This window comes from Dasypus novemcinctus, chromosome 2 (genome assembly GCF_030445035.2).
Source record: "Dasypus novemcinctus isolate mDasNov1 chromosome 2, mDasNov1.1.hap2, whole genome shotgun sequence".
In the NCBI taxonomy this organism is placed as follows: domain Eukaryota; kingdom Metazoa; phylum Chordata; class Mammalia; order Cingulata; family Dasypodidae; genus Dasypus; species Dasypus novemcinctus.
Window position 1 is genome coordinate 41,774,555 of NC_080674.1, and position 21,314 is coordinate 41,795,868.

Genomic DNA, 21,314 nt, shown 5'->3' on the forward strand with positions numbered 1-21,314 from the left:
CCTGGCCCACAGGACACTAACGGGGGCTCGAGTACCAGTCAGGGAGGAATGTTATGGGACAAGAGACACGAAGGACGACAGCCAGACAGAGTTCAGATCAAGCTGCAAGCTGCAAAATTTTATTGAAGGGGCTGAGCATATATACTCTAGGGAAGGGGGGGTGGCGGGTAAGGATAGGTGGCGATCTGGGATTGGCAGCTGCTGTTGCTGGGGGAAGTGGCAGAGGTAAGGTGATTGGTTCTGGCTGTTGCTGGGGGAAATGGCAGAAGTAAGGTTAGGAGGCAATTACTGATTGATGGTCACACTGACTGCCTGAGGCGTTGGCTGGGCGGTAACTGCGAGAAAGGGCGAGAACCTTCTTCCGTGAAGAAGGCTGAGTGTACTGTAGACCGTCACTGTATCAGCTCTGGCAGCCATTATGTGCTCTCTGATATTGCTGAAGGCAAGTGCTGTCTTAAGCGTCCCCAACATCTCCTCCCTTTTTCTTTAAAAGGGTTTGGAGGAAGAGTGCTCGTTGAGCATTCTTTTGGCTTTAACCTGCCGGGGGAAGTAGAGGCCTCGTTCCCCATGCCGTTTGTGGCTCTGTTTTTCTGGGGAGGGGATTTTGGACTAGGACTCGCACTGAGTGAATCTTGCTTTTGCGCAGAGCGAACCCCTATGCTAATGAGGCATGCTTCTCAAGGAGCTGGAAAATGGCCTTTTGTTTTGGCCCTCCTTTGCAGTGCTTTGCCTCGCACCCAGTGGTACCAACCTCAGCTCAGGCCTTGTTCTTGCCCGGCGAGGAGCATATTTTCCAGTTTTATGCTGCTCCCGCAGGAGGGGGCTGGACAGTGTCCAGATATTTTGAGGATATGCCTTGGTCAGCAAGATGGAGTCGATGGTAATGCACTTGAATAGGCTTGCCCAGAGTGGAGTCAATTTGGTCTTTTACTAGTTGTATAATTCTTTTTATGGCCCAAGGTACAAAGGATATTATCAGGAGTATGGTTACTAAGGGGCCTAGTATGGGGAGAATGTAAGGAAGGATTCCATTAAATCCCCAGGAGAGGTTTCCTTGGGCCTCCTTTTCTCTTTGCACTTTGCTAGTCCCTCTCTAAGCTGGGCCATATTGTCTCTGATAAGGCCGGAATGATTGGCATAAAAACAGCATTCATCTCCTAATGGGGCACAAATCCCTCCCTCCTTAAGGAAAAGGAGGTCTAGACCTCTGCGGTTTTGGAGGACAACTTCGGACAATGAATTTAGAGATTTCTCTAGATGGGAGATGGAGGTTTCGATGTGGGCTATATCTTCATCCACGGCTCGCCTAATAGAGGAGAGAGATGTCTGTTGCCCGGTGAGGGCTGCAATTCCGGTGCCGGCTCCAGAGAGACCTAGAAGTGAAGTGACTGTGATGGCAGTGATGACTTCTTGTTTTTGTACATAGACTGGTAGAAGGTGACGCTGCCAGGAGTTAAAGAATTGGTCCTTTTCATGAAAGAGAATATGGGGGAATATGATAGCAAGCACACAGGTTTCACGGGTGGCGTTAAGGGTTTGGACGCTAAGACAGGGGGTGAGTCCGGTGGAGGAACACAGCCATTTTGTATTATTGGGGGGTATTAGAAACGTTGCGTTTGGCTGAGGATTGGCAGTAATATTGCAAAGGGTGTGCATGTATGGGGCAATAGAGCCTCCGATCTTAGTGACACAAAGCCCGCTCTGGGAGACGAGCTGGACTGTCAGTCCAATTTTCGTTTGGTTCCAATTACAGGAGGCGGGATTGCTGTCTATAGAGGTGTTGTAAGAGGCATTGGTGGCTATAGCTTTGTAGTAGGGAGATGTAGAGGAGAAGCACAGCCAGCAGTGTTGGGTACGGTTGGGGTTAGAGGAGTTTAAAGAGAGAAACGTGGCGTTAAGGAGGGCTAACAGTGGGTTATGCAGGAGAAGTGCGTTGGTTATGAGGAGGGAGGCGGTTTTATTGGGGCAGTGTTTAGCAAAATGACCAGGTTGCTTACAGGTAAAGCACACAGGGGGACTATCTAGACTCTTTTTTAGATCTTGAAAGGCTGCGCCGATGGCCAGCCCAAGGGTTTGGGTAGGTCCAATATTGGCACAAAGTTTTATGTAATTGCTGAGGTCTGTATTGCGGAAAGGACGAATGGCAGCCTGACACGCAGCATTAGCGTTTTCAAAGGCTAGGTGTTTAATAAAATCACTTTCGCTTTCACTATCTCCAAACAGGCGCTCTGCAGTGCTTTGTAAGCAGCTAAGGAACTCAGTGCATGGCTCCTCGGCACTCTGCCGCACTTTGGCAAGTGAGGAAGTAGTAGCGCCTTTTTGAGGAAGTTTTTTCCAGGCTTTAAGCGTGGCCGTTTGTACTTGGGCAAGGAGGCCAGAACTAAATTGAGCCTGCTTCTGATTAGTTTGGTAGGGTTTTTGACCTAAAAACCTTTTTAGTGTCCAATCTTTAGAGTCAGCCTTACGGGTATTACGGGCGGCGAAATTTTTACTATTCTCTTCATATTCAGATTTCCATAACAGAAAATCGCCACCAGTTAAGGCTGCTCTGGCTAGCTGAAACCAGTCATTAGGCACAAGCTCTTGATCGCTCAAGCTTTCGAGAAGAGCAGGTGTGAAAGGGGCAGTAGCGCCATAGGAATGTACTGCTTTCTTTAGTTTTTCTAAATATTTCAGACTAAGGAGTTTGTATTTAGCGGCGGACCTGGAGGGGGGTACTTTCAGGGGCATCTTCGCCCTCTGATCCAGAGCCAGAATGGGAATTGGCCTCACTGCCATTTTCGTCATGATCGCCACTTTGGGATTCATGGTCTGCTGGCGCGTTGCTATTCTGCAGGTTCGAATCAGGTTGTTCTTGGTCGCCATCCTGGGCACCAGAGCATTGGCGGGCTCCGTTAGAGGAGGCGGGCGGTTGTCGGGCCTGGCTTCTGGTGACCGGGAAGGTGAGTGTTGCAGTTTTGGGAAATGTAAGAGATAGAATGCTTTGGGTGGCTAACTGAACACCGGCGAGCAGTTCAGTGGCTTGCTCAAGTTGCCGGGTGAGGGAGTCTTTAAAAAGGTGGCAACGGCTTCGTGCAAGGGCAGCGGAGATTTAATTGCTGCTGGGTAGAGGAGGGGCGGGTGTAAATTCCAGGGCGGGTGTAAAGTTGGCTGCAGGGTGACTGCATAAGTGGGGGGGGTGGAAGGCTGGGAGGTGACGCGGCTCACCCTTTTTGATAGGAGACACCGCCGTTTTTAGAATCCGCGTCTTCTAAGGCATTATGGGAAGTTTCTGGGGTGCTCAAGGAGTGAGTGGGGGGGGCGGGAGGGCTAATTGGTGGCTCTTCGGGCATGTCGATGGTAATGGAGCTACAGACTGAGGCGGGACGGGAATGTAGTTTTAAGATATTTTCTCCTTCTTTGATAATGTTTTTAATATCTGGGGCACTGCAAACTGAAGCGGGGCGGGAATGTAGTTTTAAGGTATTTTCTCCTTCTTTGATAATGTTTTTAATATCTGGGGCAAGAGGGGTGACTTTCAAAATATCATAAATCAACTGCCAATAGTTAAAGGCTGTTACCGGGATCTTTTCTGGACCAAATGTTCTATAATAGTCATTTAAACAGTCTCCTACCCTCTCCCAGCACCTTTGATCGATAGTACCCTCCTGGGGAAACCAAGGGCAGGTTCTGAGTATGAAACCAAAGAAACGAATAAGATCTTTTTTCTTGACTTTAACTCCTCGTGTCTTGAGGGCTTCCTTTACTTGACTAATAAACAACAGGTGAGTGGAGGATCCTTGTCCCGTAATGAGGGTGGGGGCTTACCTGTTCCGAAGTTTTCTTGTGAAGTTTTTTTTTTGTTGATCTCCTTTTCCGCTGCTGAAGAGTGGCCTTTTCCTCGGCCGAGATGTGGAGAGCGCTCTCCCTCGCTGATGAAGCGGCGTTCCTGTCCTGGCGTGGCCGTCGAGCCCCACGTTGGGCGCCAGCTGTGAAGGTCGTCCCGGCCCACGGGACACTAACGGGGGCTCGAGTACCAGTCAGGGAGGAATGTTATGGGACAAGAGACACGAAGGACGACAGCCAGACAGAGTTCAGATCAAGCTGCAAGCTGCAAAATTTTATTGAAGGGGCTGAGCATATATACTCTAGGGAGGAGGGGGCGTGGCGGGTAAGGATAGGTGGCGATCTGGGATTGGCAGCTGCTGTTGCTGGGGGGAGTGGCAGAGGTAAGGTGATTGGTTCTGGCTGTTGCTGGGGGAAATGGCAGAAGTAAGGTTAGGAGGCAATTACTGATTGATGGTCGCACTGACTGCCTGAGGCGTTGGCTGGGCGGTAACTGCGAGAAAGGGCGAGAACCTTCTTCCGTGAAGAAGGCTGAGTGTACTGTAGACCATTGCTGAATCAGCTCTGGCAGCCATTATGTGCTCTCTGATATTGCTGAAGGCAAGTGCTGTCTTAAGTGTCCCCAACATTTGATGAGGCTACTTCATTTACCATGTGACCCACCTCATTCAGCACAGGTCTTAATCCTTTTATTGGAGTCCTTTATAAAAGGAAAGAATACAGAGAGAGAGAGAGTCACAGAAGCAAGAAGCTGAAATCACTGAAACCTGGAAGAGAAGGGAGAGGCCAGCAGATGCCATCATATGTCTGAACACATGGTGGAGGAGCACAGGATTGCTGGCAGCCTGTCTTTGGAAAGAAAGCATTGCTTTGATGATTCCACATTGCACTATAATGCTCTGTTACATGTTTATTTACTCTTTGAGAGCAGGTACTGTGGTGTCTGATTCATCTCTCTATTCAGAGAAGGGTAACTTACACATTCGAAAGGTGCTCAAATGATGTTATATTGAGCTACTGTTGGAGTGAAGGAAAAACTTGATTTTGATTTACAAATTTTGTGGTATGTAAAATGGTACAATTTAAAACGCTTTTTGATCTGGTGTTTTAGGGTATGTTAATACATTTTCATGATTCAAAGGAAATATAGCATTTCTAGTATGAACCAATATGTTTTGTGCTGTTTAATGTGAATTTTAACTTTAATATTGAAGCTCCATGCATCACTTTTAGGAAATAAACTGAATCTCATGAAAATTTATTAGTATATTAAGAAGAAAAACCTTCAAAAAGCATATTCCTCATAGGATATTTTATGGCTAAAGAAAATTTAGACAATATCATGCATCTCTGTATTTTTTGCTACAGGGAAAAAAGAACATTTCTCTCAGACACAAAAACTAAAGAAAATGGGAAGCAGATGTGGCTCAAGCGATTGGGCTCCTGTCTACCATGTAGGAGGTCTAGGGTTCGATTCCCAGGGCCTCCTAGTGAAGGCAAGCTGGCCTGTGCAGAGTGCTGACCTGTTTAGCATGCTGGCCCACGCAGGAGTGCTGGCCCACATGGAGTGCTGGCCCACATGGAAAGCTGGTGCAGCAAGATGACACAACAAAAAGAGACACATAGGAGAGACAATAAGAGACATAGCAGACCAGGTTGCAGAGGTGGTACAAGAGATTGAGTGTCTCTCCCCTACTCCAGAAGGTCGCAGGAATGGTTCCCAGTGCTGCTTAAAGAGAAGACAAGCAGACACAGCAGAACACATGGCAAATGGACACAGAAAACAGACAGTGACTGCAAAACAATGAGGGGGTGGGAGAGAAATTTTTTTAAAATCTAAAGAAATAAATAGTATTTAAATTATATATGACAAAGAAATGGAACAACATGCTAACTTGATCAGATCTTCTAGAAGAAAAGAAGTCAAGTGCAAATGACAGCCATTTAATTAGCTAAAGAACAAAATTTTCAGATTTGGTAACTCTGATATATGTTATGTAAAAGATCATGAGTGAGAGAGGGAGGGAAAGAGAAAGGGCAAAAGAGGTTGTAATTAAAGTAAATCTTCCCAGAACCCTGGATTGCACCAGGAACATGTCCAGAATAAGCAAGGCTATTGACTTTTGCCAGGGTCATGTTTGTAGGTTACTTTATCATAACCCTTGCTTGCAAAACATAATTTGAGAATAGAAGGGCTCCCAACGTTCAATGATCTCCATGTGCTTCCCATTAGGGTCAGAAGAAGAAATGCTGTGGTGGCTTCTGTAAATGGAATGGAATGGAGATTTTCAGATCGCTTTCCAGCTTGGCTAAAAGGCTGTATGCCAGTCTGGACATCAGGAAGGCACAGATATTTTTGTGGGCACAGGGATACACAGTCACTGAAAAGATTAATGTATGAACCATTGTGACTAATTACTTACTTGCTCATCTTCTTCTTTCAGGTAGGAGGACATCTAGCCCAGCTCAGAATGCCTATCATCTACGAATTCTAATGACAAAATGATAATATCATCCTGGGAAGATTTTTAAAATAAAATTTAATAGTAAAATATTCTCCATGAGTTCCCTTGCTGGCTGAGTGAATACAGATTAGGAATACCTGAAATGGCCTGTCAAATCTTCATTTACTCACCCACCAAGAGACTATGACTGTTTTAACAGTCTTATTTCAGAAAGCACTATTGGACAGAAGAGTTGAAAGCAGTTGATAATCTCCTAATCCTTAGTAAGTCTGAAAGGCTGGCATAGTTTTCACTTTTAAATGAGTCCAGTTAATATCAAATGTGAATTTGGGACTGTTAGGCGGCATTATATATTTTTTTATTTGGCACCATTGATAAGGCTTTCTTTATAAGCATGCTGGTTCTTCTAGCTGAAAGCACTGTACATCATATTGTCTCTTCTGTTCTAAAAAGCATACTTTGATTATTTCTATAGAGATGGAGGAAAAGGTCTAATACTACTTTACCTTAAGGGTTTCTGTCATTGTTCAAATGTATTTTCTGTAGGAGAAATATATTTGGAATGTTTTTCTTTTTCCCTTATAAATTTGTAATTCCTGGCATGTTGCTGCTTTAAAGAGCCTCAAGATCAGATTATATGATGTAACAACTGAATATTGTAAGTACACTTGTCGTACTTCTCAATAAAGGGAACTTTTTTGTTGAGAGAGAGAGAATATGACTGATCGCCTAAATCAGTCAATACACTTCCCTTCTTCCCATCTGCAACCAGGAGAGTATGAAGCAACCAAACCAAGTGTAGAATGCTTACCCAATATCCACTTCACCCCTTTTCCTCACTAAATACTTGTCCGGCTGAGCACTGAGAAGCAAGCCATCATTTGCCTGGGGGTTCTGATAAAGCTTGTGATATCTTGTTAAGACAGAGCACCTCTTTCTTCCTGCTTTCAAAGCAGATGCGATGTCTAAACTGCATCTTGCAACTTGAGGCATGAAGGATGGTAAAGCAGAGTGATAGAATGACTTGGGATCCTTTGGCACCATGACTGCGAGCAATGCCAACAACTATCTAACTCAGAATTCTGTTATGTGTGAAAAATAATCCCATATTTGTTGAAGCCCTTATTTTGAGTTTTCTTTTACTTGCAGCCAAACACATCCCTAACTGATATATCAAGCTTCCTGAAAAGTTCAGTCAAGGATGCCTAGGGGAAAGCTAGAGACTCAGAGTAGAGGAATAATAATTTGGAGGAAATAGAAGGTGGTCATATTTCTTTCCCTTGTCCATGTGCCCTTTCCCATGCAATTTTGAGTTACCTTAGAAAATGGAATTAAAACTCCCAATAAAAAAACATCAGGCCTGCTGAACAACATATCAGCATTATGACTTCATTCTTTTGAATCATGAAGGTTTTTCCAACACTAAGAATCATTAGCATCTAACCTGTCATGTTAGATTTTCAGCAAAGTTTGTTTCTTAAGAAACCTGGTCTGAAAAAAATAAAAAGAATCCTGGTCTGTTGGAGATGAAAGAAGTCTCATATTTATAATATTTTAATAAAAGAGGATACAATTCTATTATACCAAGCTTTACATGGCCTGGTCTCCATTATGAAGATTTTTTCTTAGAGTTCCAGCTATCAATACTTTTTATTGCTCAGGTAGAAGACCCAGGTAGAAGACTTCCATGTATATTCTATAATTATCTTTGGCAAATTGTATATTATATGATATTCACTGTAGTAATTTTCCAAGTGCTAACATGTAGGTTCTCATATACATAAATCACATTTCTGTTGAAACAAAAAGAACAAAACCCAAAAAACTAGCCTCCAAACTGATAATATCTGGCTATGGATGTTTGCACCTGGAGGATAGCTAGACACGTGCAAATATATAATTACACTAGATTCATCACATTAAAGCCATTTTCTGTCCTGGCTCCAGTTTTGGGCTTGGGGATTTGTTTCATCTCATTCTCCTTTAAAACTCTTAAATAGTATTCAGAAGAATGGGTATAAAATGACAACTTGCTTATGTTCCTTTAACTCTCCCATTTGGAAAAGTACCCAGGAAATGAAACAAATACATCCCTTAAATATTTATTCCTAATCATAGATGCCATTGATAGAGACACTTATTAAGTGGCAAGCATTGTGACAAGCATTATACATATAACTTCTACAGGCTTGTGAGGTTGATATTAGTCTCCTGATGTCAAGTTCTTCACTTACCCATTTGGGGAGTATTATGAGCTGCTACTGGGCTAGACTCATGCAGCAGTGAAAAAAGGAGACATGACGCTTCCCTTCCTTCCCCTCACACAAATACACAGATACCTCATGGAGTCTAATGGGGGAAAAGGGACATCATAATGCTGGGAGAATAGAGAGAGAGGCAAGCTAGTGTGCATATAACAGAGGCCCTAACCACATGGGGATAGGTGGGGAAATCTCACCGGGAACCTGATGTTGAAGCCTGGCCATGAAGGATGAATAAGGTGTTCCAGGTAAAGGGGGAGGCAGGGCTGGTGCTGGGGGTGAAAATCATTCCAGGCAGCTAAGACAAGATGTTATCAGACAGTATGGGGGCAAGAACGAGCCAGGCAGCAGTTTTGAGGAACTGAGAAGCATCTAGTATTGCTGGAACTAAAAGAATTATGGATAGAATGCAAGAGAGAAGAATGCAGAGGTAGGCAGAGACAAGATCTCATGGGCTAGGTTTGGAAATGTATCCTAAAGGCAATGGGAAGCCATTAAAGGGTGGCTGTTATTGTTATTTTGAGTGTGTATGTGTGTGTGTGTGTGTAGGGCAGGAGGATGGATAGGGAGAAGAATGATCAGCTTTCAACCTGGATTCAGAGAAATTAAGCACTTTTAATCAAATTCACCCAAAACTGCTGTGCTTGACACAAGTCGATTGCTCTTAACCCATTCTTCTCTACCATCTTCCAGTTTTCTCAGCTTCATTTTAGTCAAGGCAGCTTATCACTATGGAATCCATCGAGAAACCATTTAAAAACATCTCTCTAGTGCTTGCTCCGTACCCGGGCCCACATAAGGTACAGGACTTCAAGCACTGCCTGCGGGAGCACCCAGCCTTCTCCTTTGTGGCTGCAACTTCAGTTCATATTCTGACCCCATCCATTTATACATGTTCCTAGGCCGGCCTTAGCAACATGATAGCAGAGTGAAAGTTAACTGCCGTTGGGGGTTGTGAGGGAAACCAATTGTCTGCTAGCAAAAGTCACATTATCTGATTTAATTCTCTCAACAGCCTTGTGAAGTTGGCACCGGGTTGCAGCTGAGCAGGCTGAAGTTGAGAGGATTAAGCCCCCAGCCCAAGGCCACACAGGTGGGAAATGCCGGGACTGGGAATTCAGAGCCTATCTTCTGGAAAATCAAGCCGTCAAGCCAGTACCACCAGGCAGGTGCTTTCTCTCCACCTACTGCTCCTCCTTAAAGCAACAGGTAGGGGAAGTGGTGGAAGAGGGAAGGAGAAAGAGCTCAAGGGAAGACGATTTAAATACGAACACTCTTTGCGGCATTATGTGAGGCTGTCTCAAAGGGAGATCATTCCTCATGGCTTGAAAAAAAATTTCTGACTAAGTTCATTGTTGGTAAGCCCACAAGATCAATGCTACATAGGAAAGAAATGAGTGTCCAATTCTAACTAAACCCCAAAGCGTATTTTTCTTTTCTATCCATTTTTTTAAAGGTTAAATGCTGTATCTAGGTAGAATTGTCTGTAGGATGCCAGATTTTGCTTAGACAAATAAGTAAGGGAGAACATATTTACAGAATTCTGAACCTAGGTTTTCTTAATTCTTTGAGTATTTTAAAAAATGTCTTTAGATCCCTAAGGATGAATCAAGCATCTCCCAGAACTGTCCTTTTAGTGCTCACCAAGGAACGGCTCCTAACAGGATATAAGCTCTGAATTTAGTAATTTGCTGAAAAATTTTCTTTAGAACTAGGTTTGTGCTAATAGCTTAATGAAATGTCCTAAGCTTTTCATTTTATTCTCCAAATCACCTATCCATAGGTTAGCAATGCATTTGTAATTTCTACCCATAAGAATAAAATGAATCAAATTATGCCTTTATTTCTTAATATTTATTGCACTTTTATACTAAGGAAATCTATGATACTGATCTCATTTTTTTAAAAAATTGTGTTCTTTGGGGTTAGGCCTTCTTTTAGCATAGTGCTAACCTCTTCTCCACCTCTCCATCCCTCCCTTTTTTTGTTTTTCTGTCTTTTTACAAGTTAACCATTGATCTTGTTAGAGCATATTTAAATAAGAAATAGTAATGCATAATATTATGCTTCAAACACTTATAAATATTAGAGTGTTCCTTAATTGCAAAAAAGAGAATACAATAAATCTAAGTAATTTTGCTTATTAAAAATATTCAACTTTACAACAGTCAGTTCTCAAATATAACCTGTTTCTGAAAATTCCATGAATTTCAAATAGAGTGTGATTAAATCCAGAAAATTGGGGAATAAGGATAAGATTTCAGAACCTTATGCCCTTAAAGAACATTTATATGGAAAATACTGAAATGGAATTATAGCATTGTAAAACTTTTATTCATAAATTAGAGAAGGGCTATCAAGGGGTCAGAAGGCCAAGAAAAGAAAGTGTGTGTGTGTGTATGTCTTTCCTCTTTCTCTTTTGTTCTCAGACAGGAAGAAACTCCTTCATTTATAAAGGGGGTCCCCAGAGAAAGGAAAACATCCTTAGTTAAATCTTCCAGATCAGTTTGAAAACCTGGAATGGCTAGATGAATTGGGAGGGTGGGAGTGGCAAAAATCCTTACTTTTCACAGTTTAGAAACTCTCTTACCTCAATTGAGAGTTAGGTCCTTTACACATTTGTCTCATTTAAATTTCACAAGCCCAGAGGTAGATAGCATCTTGAATATTCTCACCTAACTAATAACTATTCTTAGGCACAATTATTTAAGTAATTACCCAGATGTGACTCAGCTAGTAAATGCAGGATCTAGAATTAACCTCCAGTCTTTTCTCTTAAAACGATCTTTATTTTAAATTTTTTTTTTTTGTTAGAGAAGTTGTGAGCTTACATGCATAATGTGAATTTCCATATGTCACTCCTCCACCAACACAATACATTGTTATGGAACGTTTGTTATAGATTATGAAAGAACACGATCAGACTATTACCACTATTATTCATAGGATACATTTGGCATATTTTTTCCATACACGCCCTATTATTAGTAGTATGTATTAGTATTGTACATTTGTTATAGTTCATGAGAGAACACTCTCATATTTATACCATTAACCACAGTCCATCTTCCACCACGTGGTTCACTGTGTTCTATGGTCCCATACTTGGTACATTCTGCCCAAAGTGTACCCTCAGTGGCTCTCACTTTCATCACAGAGTTGTGCAGTCATTGCCCCAGTAAACCTTTGAATGTTTTTCCTTAGTCCAAAAGAAAAAATTTCATTACCCCCTATTATTGACCCTTAGCATTGACACAATACCTTCTTTGACTTAGATGCAAGAATATTGCAATATTGTTGTTAACTATAGGCCATAAGTTACATTAACTGTATTTTCCCCATGCGTCACTGTATTCTTGCCACCTTGCAATAGTGACGTACATTTGTTCTAGTTCATAGAAGAACATTCTCGTGTTTGTATTAATAACCACAATCCTCATCCGCCTACAGGTTCACTATGTTATTCAGTCACTAGATTGTTCTCCAGCTTTATTTCAGTTGACATTTACATCCCCAGACTACCCCTTTCAGCCACAGTCCCATTTATACTCTGATTTCTCTTCATATTGTAAAAACTTTTGCCTTTTAAAACCATCTTTTGACCATAATGGGTAGAGACAGATGCTGTGGCCGATTTGCAAGCTGAAGTCTTTCAGGGAACACTGACATATGAACCATAGGACCACACAGGGATGAGTGGAGGGTACCAGGAGTTAAGAGGGAGATGAAATTAGGGAGGTGGGAAAGCAGTTGGTAATTTTTCCTTGGTCGTGGAGACCCAAGTCCCACTGTGAACATCATTTCAGTGCCTTCTTTGACACCTGCTTTTGCTTGTAGTCTCTGCCTGGCTTAGCATATAAAGATACAACCGTGGTCTTGTGTTATATGTACCTGAGGGCCTCTGTGTAACTGATTCTTCGAAGGACACATATTCCTTCAGTAATGAGAATAAATAACCTTAAGAGCAGCTATTGTGTCTGAAGTGCTTACTACATAACCACCATCATCGTCGTCAAAATTCATTAACAATTTTCATGTGCTCAGTATGTAGCAGACAGTGGTCTAAGCTCTTTGTACGTGTGATCCCACTTAATTCTCACAACTATTCAGTCAGGTAGATACCGTTATTGTCCTTCCTACACAGAAGAGGAAACAAAGGCATTGGGTAAAAAAATCTCTTGTCTGAGCACACAGCAATCAAACCCAGGGTGTCTGGCTCCAGTGACAGCAAATGTGTTAAATGTTTCATTCAAAAGGTTTTTATTGAATACCTGCTACATGCCAGGCTCTGATATATAGGAGGCAGTGATACAAGACTGATGAAAGTTGACGTAATCCCTGCCCTCAAGGAATTTACAGTCTAACAAGAGAAGCAGTAGTCAAACGATGAGATAAACAAATGCCTCATTGCTATGTTGCCCTCGACGCTGACGGAAGGATTTTCAGTGCTATGACAGTATCTACCCAGGGAACTGCCCTAATTCATTTAGTCTTTACAACAACTCTATTCCTGTGTTACAGGTGTGATAGCAGAAGCAAGGTTAGGGAGAGAAAAGAAAATTATTTAGGCACTCGGTTGAAGACAATCTACTCAGAACCTTTCAAGTTATGAATCAATTATTTCACTCGGGGCATGTCACATTTTAGTTGCCATTAGCACATCATTTAGTTTGGAAGACTAAGTGGTAATTATGGGCACATTAATAGTTCCAGAGCACCAGATTTTACTTTAGCACAACCCATCCTTTTTTATATGCAGAGATTTCCTTCTGCTTATATAACAGACTGGGCGGTTTACTGACTGCTCACATGGGATGGGCATGCTGGAAAGAGATATTAAGCCAGGGAATCCATGCTTACACTTTAGCTTTTCATTTGTTTCATGGAATGTAGAATCTAGCTTAAGGGTTGTGTTTATTTCTGTTCAAAGCACTGGAAATAAAAGGTTTGCACAAATGTTTTGAGGACGCCCTATAGACTATTCACAAACTTTTGTGGTTACTTTAGCCACTATAGTCAGGGCCAATGACTCACTCTAAACTGGCTTTTGTTTGTTCTTAAAATACTTGTTTTGGTCTTCAACAGTTGGTGTGTTCATCACAAGCATTACTAGTTGGGGATGGGGATAGGATTCTGTGAACTCTTCTGAGTGATGAAAGTTTGTTTCAACCGTCTTAGCTATTCCTTGACTACTTTTGTCCCCAGGAGTACTTAAACCTTGAAAACACCTTAAATTAGAATGTCTGGCCAAAGGCCTGCATTCTATGAAGGCAAAAGGCAAGGTCCTGAAAGAGTAAGTGCCATGGCGATGTCATGGCTTATTGGTGGCGATGTGCTTAGAGCTCCAGTGTCTTGAGGCCAACAACCCACAGCCTCTGCCTCACCCCATGCTGACTCTTTTACTTAAACTCTTCATTTCTTTGGATGTTATTGTTTCTTCTCTTCTCCCCTTTTCATACTTTAAATGTGGTAACTGCAAACATAAAAAGATGGCATGGGTTAACCCATTAACTATGGTCTTGTATTTATTGCCAAGTATTGTTATATAACTCTTCTCTTTTCTAGGAGCATAATGTTTTCAACAGAAAACCTTCAACAAAGGAAGGCATCAAAGTATATAGACATTGAAGAGCTTCATAAATTAAAGACATTTTTCAAGACCCTTTAACTTTATGAGTAAAAGAAAAGATACATGCATATTTTATGGTGATAAATGCAATAGACTCAGAAGCAGTGTATTTCAGTGGGAAGAATTCTCTGGCTCTTTTCCAATTAGTCAGGGGATGCCGCAAGGGCTTGAGACAGTATCCCACATGAAGGTGGTGGGAGAGCTCAAGAGTTCTACTGCTATGGATTTGACATAGGTTAAAACTTCAACTCATACTGTCCAATGCAATAGCCACTCGCCACACGCACTACATAAAAAATTAAAATTAAAATAGAATTAATAATTCAGTTCCTCTGTCACAGTAGCCACATTTCAAGCATGCAAAGGACATACACGGCTAGTGGCTAATGTATTGGACAGCACAGATGTAAAACAGCTCCATCATCGCAGAAAGTTCCACTGTACAGCACTGACTTAGAAGGTATACCAGAGAAGGGGAGGGGAGGATTGGATGAATGGGAGGGAGGGGAGCATAAGGTAATGTTTATCAAGAGAAGAATGTATGAGATAAGGGAAAAACAAGAGATATGGGATAAACTGAGGTGATGGAGGAAAAGATTCTGAATTGGGGTAGATCTTAGACTCAAGCCATTAGCTAGTCTATAGACTCTTTGTGAAAAAGATTTAAAAGTATGATGCTTCTCTGGGCAGAAGCATGCCTGTGGTTTGGGCTGGGAGATGTTCCTCTGTGCAAAGAAAAAGCACATTTTCTTCCAGGTGTTCAGAGAACAGTGTCAGAAAGGCACTCATCCTGGTGAGCAGAGCACAAGCTGGATTTCATCTTCACTTGTCCCCTTTATCAAGTGTCTTTCTGTAGTACACAAACTGCACAACTGTACACAGTGATTCTGCTGGAATCCTATCCATTACTGCTGTGGGGCTCCAAATCAGGGCTGGTGTGGTTATAATGACTGGAGACACAGGAAGACCATCTCTGTAGGGTACCAAGGTCTGACTGTAGAAAGTCTAGTTGAGAACAGATTACAATAAACCACATGAGAAATACTGCACTGTAGGAGAAAAAGTGGAGAGCCAAGTTCTGAGCACCCAGAGGTCCTGAGAACCAGGATGTGAGTGGTGTGGAAAGAAGTGTAAAAGAATACGGAGATAAGGCCAGGAAGGAAGGAGCAAATCACAGTGGTACTTAACCTGGAAGCCAGTGTCTGAGGGGGTTTCCAAGAGAAGCAAGATGAAACCTCTTCCTCTGTCAACTGGGATTTGGAGTTGCTCGTGATCTTGGCAAGGGCAGTTCTACAGAGTGGAGGGCCTGGAACCTGGCTGGAGAGAGGTTCTAGGAGAGGGTCAGTGCTTGAGGAAGTTTCCAACCTGCAGGTTGTATACACACATATAGCATATTTCAGGACCTGGAGGGAAAGAAGAGAAGGGAAATGTGTCTCAACAATGCCTGGAATGTATCCGCGGTGCAAATCAAAACTCCTGGGAAAACAAAGCTGGGCTGTGAATCGTGGTTCAAGGAATTAGTAATGGGATATAAAAGTTTTCGCCTCCAGGCCAGTGGTGTGAGTCCAACCCAGGTTAGGAGTTAACAAAATGCTTCAAATATCAGTGTGAAAGGAATTGACAGTACCAGTTCCAACCTTCTGGTGAGTAATCCTGAAAAGAAACACCTTCCACAACAGGTAATTTTAGTAGCCAGCTTTATGGAATGAATGAGCATGGAAGGTGAACTGGGATTCCTGCCTTTCTTAGCTGTGCAGGGAACTTCTTCAGAATCAGGCTAAAGCAATGTGGAAATTTTCTACTGCCCTCTGTATGTAGGTCAGTGCTTCCCCAAGCTTGGTTCTTGGACCACCTGCATCCAAATCATCTGGGGATGCTCATTAACAGCGCAGACTTTCCAGGGTCCATCCTGGACCAAGTGGATCTGTTTCTTTAGGGATGATGGGGCCGGGGGATCTGCATTTTAATCAGTGTCCAGAGTAATTGTTGTGCACACTGAAGTTTGAGGACTGTTGATGCAAAACGGTGGTTTTTGAAATCTAGCAGGATTCACACTCCCCTTCAGCCCATGTTAAAAACACAGAATTGCTGATGCAGTAAATCTAGGGCAAGGTCTGAGAATCTGTATTTTTAACCAGTTCCCAGGTGATGCTGCTCCACCAGGGACCACAATTTGCAAATCTATTGCTATAGATGGAGAATTTCTCTTCACCTGGCAAGTTCTTAAAAGCTAAAAGAATGGAACCTTTGCCTTGTTCGTCTGCATAACTGAACTAATTCTATCACCCTGTGATACAGATGACTAACACCCATGACCTCTTTTTCACCTTGTTAGATAACTTGTAGTTTTAAATTGACAATACAAAAACAGATCTCACCTGGCCAGCCCTAATCTTGCCTGTTGGGCTTCTTCCAAATGTTTGTAGTATCATCAGTCTTGTGCTTGTCTCCTGTTTGACGGTGACCCGCTGAACTGTTCAGCTTCTTTACCTCGAGCTTTAAGAATATTAAAATGAGTCCTTCCTTTGCTTGACAGAAAGGGATTCCCCGTGAAAATTACTTGTCCCCAAACCAGTTCAAAACAACAAAATCAAAAGTTAGAGAGCGAAGCCTGAAGTTGTTCTGAAATTCAGAAAGTGTTATTTTGGGGACTCTCTGTGCAACAGGATGTCACCATCATCAGCCAAAGGAAGCCCCGCCAGAGGCGCTTCTGATAAACACTATTTTGTGTGGCTCAGATCAAAGGGAGCCATTTACTGAAGGAAGGGATGGAAGTATTTGATGAGGCCCTTCTGCAGACTCCTGGTAAACAGGATAAGCCCAATCCATGAAAATTTATATGTGGCCAGGCAGCAGTGCAGAGGAACAATGGGGCAACAAGAACACTGGGTGGCAAGGAAAGAACCTCCGTTCTGACAAGATTCTGCTGCCAAGATTTTGGCCATAAACAGGACTAGCTGTAACAAGATGGTCAACTCAGGTCTCAGCTGGAGAGGACTGTGTGCATGAAGAAAAGACATGGAGGTGGCTGGTAGGGTGAGAGAATTTACAAAGCAAGGGGCAAGGGCTCTCCTTCCTGGCATGCTTCTGGCCCTGGGGTGCCATCTCTCCTGGGGTGAATAGTTAGTCATCATAATCCCAGGAGCAGAAGGACTAGTAGCTAAAGCACTAGAGCAGAGGTTCTCAAAGAGCGACTATTTTATCCTCCCTCAGGAGACATTTGGCAATGTCTAGTGGCATCGGGAGGGGGTGCTATGGCAGCTAGTGGGCACAGGCCAGGGACGCTGTTCAACGCCCTGCAATGCATAGGACAGCCCTCCACAGCAAAGACTTCTTCATCCCCAAAGTCCATAGTTCTGAGGTTGAGAACCCCCACACTGGGGTGATTAAGAGGGAATCCAGATAGATGCCTAGCTGGAGAGTGGGCATGGGCTTGGGGGAGAGGGGGGGAATGGGCAAGCCTTTACTGGACCTGAGTCTAGAGGGACGTTACCATGGAATCACCCCCCAGGTAAGGAAAACTGGTTCTTGGGGGATGAAAAAAATCTTAATTTAATGTATAAACCACAGGTATATGTAGAGTACAGAAACAGAGTATCTCAGTGGCATTTAAGTTTCATGGGGAGGTGGGCGATTAGGGAAAAATGATTGAGTCATCCACTTTCTCCAGTTACATCCAGGATTCACACAGTGGCATCTTCTAGGAGACAAGTCTCTTGTAGTGACTCTGGGGCCTAAGACAATTAAATGGATTCGTATTGCCTGAAGGATACAATATAAATTGCTTGCATTTCAGTGAACACTCTAACTCTGGCCCCTACCGCCCTCTGCCCAGCGTTCCAAATGCCTGCTATAGTGAACCACTTATACACTGCCGCCACCCCAGTGCCCTTTCCTCTCCAGGTGCAGAATGCCCGGGCCTGCCCCTTCCCCTGTCATCCCTCCCTCGGCTAACTGCTACTCCTCAGCAACTACACAAAATCTGCCTGAACTCCCTCCCACGGGACCGGGTTGTTTGCCCCTTCTCTGGTCTTCCTTGGAAGACCTTACCCCTGTTGCAGCATTGTTCTCACTTTGTTGGAATAATTCACTTACTTGTCAATAAAGGACTTGAGGGCAGACATTGATGAATTTCTTTGCTCAGCCCAATGCCAGGCGCATAGCAAACACTGATAAATATTTGTGAAAAACATTAGAGAATTTGCATGTACTTTCTAGTTTAATCCTCAGAACCCACTTTGAAATATTTAGCATCATCCCTCTGTATGACATAGAGGAGCATGTGGCTTTCATGAATGATGAATGGATATGACCATCTTTTACCCACTCCTCATCTCTGGGTCCTAAACCTCACCTAGCTCTATGGCCAGAAAAGAGAGAATGGACAAACTTCCCCCATTGGGAAGTCTGTGATTCTAGAGAAAGAGTATAACTTAGAAATGGGTCACAGAGAAAATATAGACAAAAAACAGAAAGTGAGTCATAAGGGTTTTCCAAATACAAGGCTTTTCCAATTCTGCTTTTAAGCAGATACCAGAGGGAGTGCCTAGGGCTCCAGGAAGCACAGTTTGAAAACCTTTGCCTTAATGCTGAGATAGCCATTTTTGATAAAAGGTCCCAAATTTGATTTTAAGTATCCTGGCACCAATACTAAAAGGGCCATCAGTTGGTAACACCAGCTCAGTTACCAAATTCATGGGGTCTAATAAGAGCTGAGCTGGAGGTCCTCAGGGTGAAGGTAGATCCAGGGCTCTGGAGGTTAGAGGCAAGGGCTGGCCTCAGAACGCAGCTTAAGAATCATTAGGGCCGGATGTCACAGCTCATCACTGAAGTTGTGGTTGTGGATGAAGGCACAGAGGGATAAAAGTGTAAAGTGAAAACAGGGCTGGGTATGGAAAACACTAAACAATCTCAGGTCTTGTGTTTTTCAGCTGACTTTTTATGTGTAGACTGCAGATTCCTTGGTTTTAGGGGCAGCTTCTGACACTTTTTTTTCCTTAAGTTTTGTTCCTCTTCAGTGTTTTGGGCAAAGTTGGTGCTTAAGAAATAGTTATCAACCTTTTTTCTTCCACCATGAAACTCCAAGGAAGAGTCTTCTCTTCATTTCTACTTCTTCCACATTTACTTGTTAGGTTCTTTCCCTACCACTCAACTCTAATATCTCTCTAGTAAGTTATTTATGACTTCTGCCTTGCCAAATCCATTGGCCTATTCTCAAGACACCTTCTGCAACCTCTCTGCAGCATTCAGAACTCCCAATATCTCTCCTTACCCTAATGTAAACTATGGACTATAATTAATAATGCAATTATAATTGTATTCTCTAATAAGTTGTAACAAAGATATTAATACTACACTAATGCAAAATATAAAAAATTGGGCAGGTATATGGGAATTCTGTATTTTCTGCATGATCTTTCTGTGAACCTACAACGTCTCTAACATGCGTTCCTTCTTCATTTAACAGTCACTGCCCATGGTTTCTGGATCTCTAGTTTTTCTTTTTTTTTTTCAATCTTCTTGAATATTAGTTTCAGGTTCCCTTGCTGGCTCTCTTCCTCTTGGTCTTTGGAAAATAGATATTGTCCAAACTTTTATCATTGTCTTTCTTCTCTCCTTTTTCAAACTCTACCTCGACAATCTCATTCATGGTCTTAGCCATGGCTTCTTTGAGGATGACTTCCAAATCTAAGACTCAAGCCCGGATGTCATTCTTAATCATTTTTTGCCTGGTCCTTCTGGAATTGAGGATTGGGGAAAGAAGCAGAGTGCCAGGCTGGCCTCTAACAGAGCATCCTGCAAGCCAGGGTTGAAGTTGGAAGAGTCTGGGTATTAGAAAAGGACAGAGGTAGAACAGAGAACAAATTGGGAAGGTTGATGTCTAGGGGGTCAGTTAACCAGGACAAACCTGAGGAACTGGAGCCGAGACAGGAGGGAGAGAAGGCAAGGCACAGGAAGTCTGATGTCAACCTAGGATTTCTATCCTGGACAATGAGTTCTGAACATGTCATGACTTTTTCATTTTACATGGGTTAATACACTCCTTATAGGGTCAGAAACAACATATAGATACTGATTTCCAGATCTTATTTCCATGAAACTCTTCCAGGTTCCTTTAGTGGGATCTACTGGCTTCTTCCCCCATGCTCAATTGACACTTGTTCTCTAAGGTTCTGCATTTGGTTCACTTCTTCTCACTTCCTTTTTCACTTTCTTGAGTGATCTTATCTAGTTAAATGGCTTAAAATACTATTTGTATGTTCACACCCTCCTAATCTATATTACCAGTTGAAAATGCCAGACCTATAGGTATACCTGTAGATTCCATAGGGGCTTAAAAATTAACATGCCTCAAACTGAAGTCTCTGTCTTCTTGACTCTGCTCTCTCCCTATGTAATGATCCCAACATCCGTCCAGTCTTTCAAAGCAGACATTGGGGACATCATCTTGCACTCATCCATCTTCCTCAATTCTTAAGTCAAATTTGCCTTTTCATCATCTGTTAATTTGGTCACACTTTTCCTCCTCCAGTGTTAATTTCTCAGTTTATCCCTCATCATCTCTCAAGCAGATGTTCCAGTAGTTTCCTAACCTGAGCTCATTTTATAACCTCCCAATCTGTTCTTTTCTATAATTATCTTCTTAAAGTGAGAGGTTGATGATAGTACTCCATGGTTCAATGACTTCTCATTGCCTACCACTAAATAAAATTAAAATACAATGTTTGGCACATGATCTCCTTCCTGACTTGCCTTCCTCCTGCTCTAGATTTATGTCTAGTCATTTTCCCAGTATTGTCTCATGTTTAAACTTCAACTAGTGGGAATCTCCTTAGTGCATCAGCCTTTGTAGACAGAATGTCCTTCCCCTTTATGCTAGTGGACATCTACTCATCCATCAAAGCTCAGTTCTTGTTTCATCTTCCCTCTCAAGCCTTCTCTAACCTTTTCTTTTTCTCAATGCCTCTGCTCTATCACATCCTTTGTACTTATCCCTGTTCTAGCACTTAGCAAGCTGAATTACAGTTCCTTGTTGAGGAACTTGTTTTATCTTCCCCACTAAATTCTGAGCTCCTCAAGGGTAAGGCCTTGTCTCATTATTTTATTCTGCAGCCAGCACAACACTTCTAAAAC

At 42.5% G+C, this 21,314-nt stretch overlaps 1 protein-coding gene and 1 long non-coding RNA gene across 7 annotated transcripts in view; both read right to left on the bottom strand.

Moving 5' to 3' along the window:
* The window catches only part of LIFR (LIF receptor subunit alpha), a 120,504-nt gene extending 116,402 nt beyond the window's left edge, over window positions 1-4,102 (bottom strand). For 5 of the 6 annotated variants that reach the window (XM_058308073.2, XM_058308062.2, XM_058308051.2 and 2 more), the window contains exon 1: window positions 3,808-4,101. The gene's annotated coding sequence lies outside the window, so the exon portion shown is untranslated. Of the gene's footprint in view, window positions 1-3,807 lie in introns of all 6 variants that reach the window. The other variant, XM_058308056.2, reaches the window with a different exon arrangement.
* A 7,217-nt stretch (window positions 4,103-11,319) lies between these two features.
* On the bottom strand, window positions 11,320-16,818 carry LOC101412394 (uncharacterized). The gene is made up of 3 exons (XR_187869.3): window positions 16,559-16,818; window positions 15,369-15,583; window positions 11,320-15,185 (listed from the first exon to the last, which is right to left on the bottom strand). It is a non-coding gene; the product is annotated as an uncharacterized lncRNA (long non-coding RNA).
* Window positions 16,819-21,314: the final 4,496 nt, after the last annotated feature.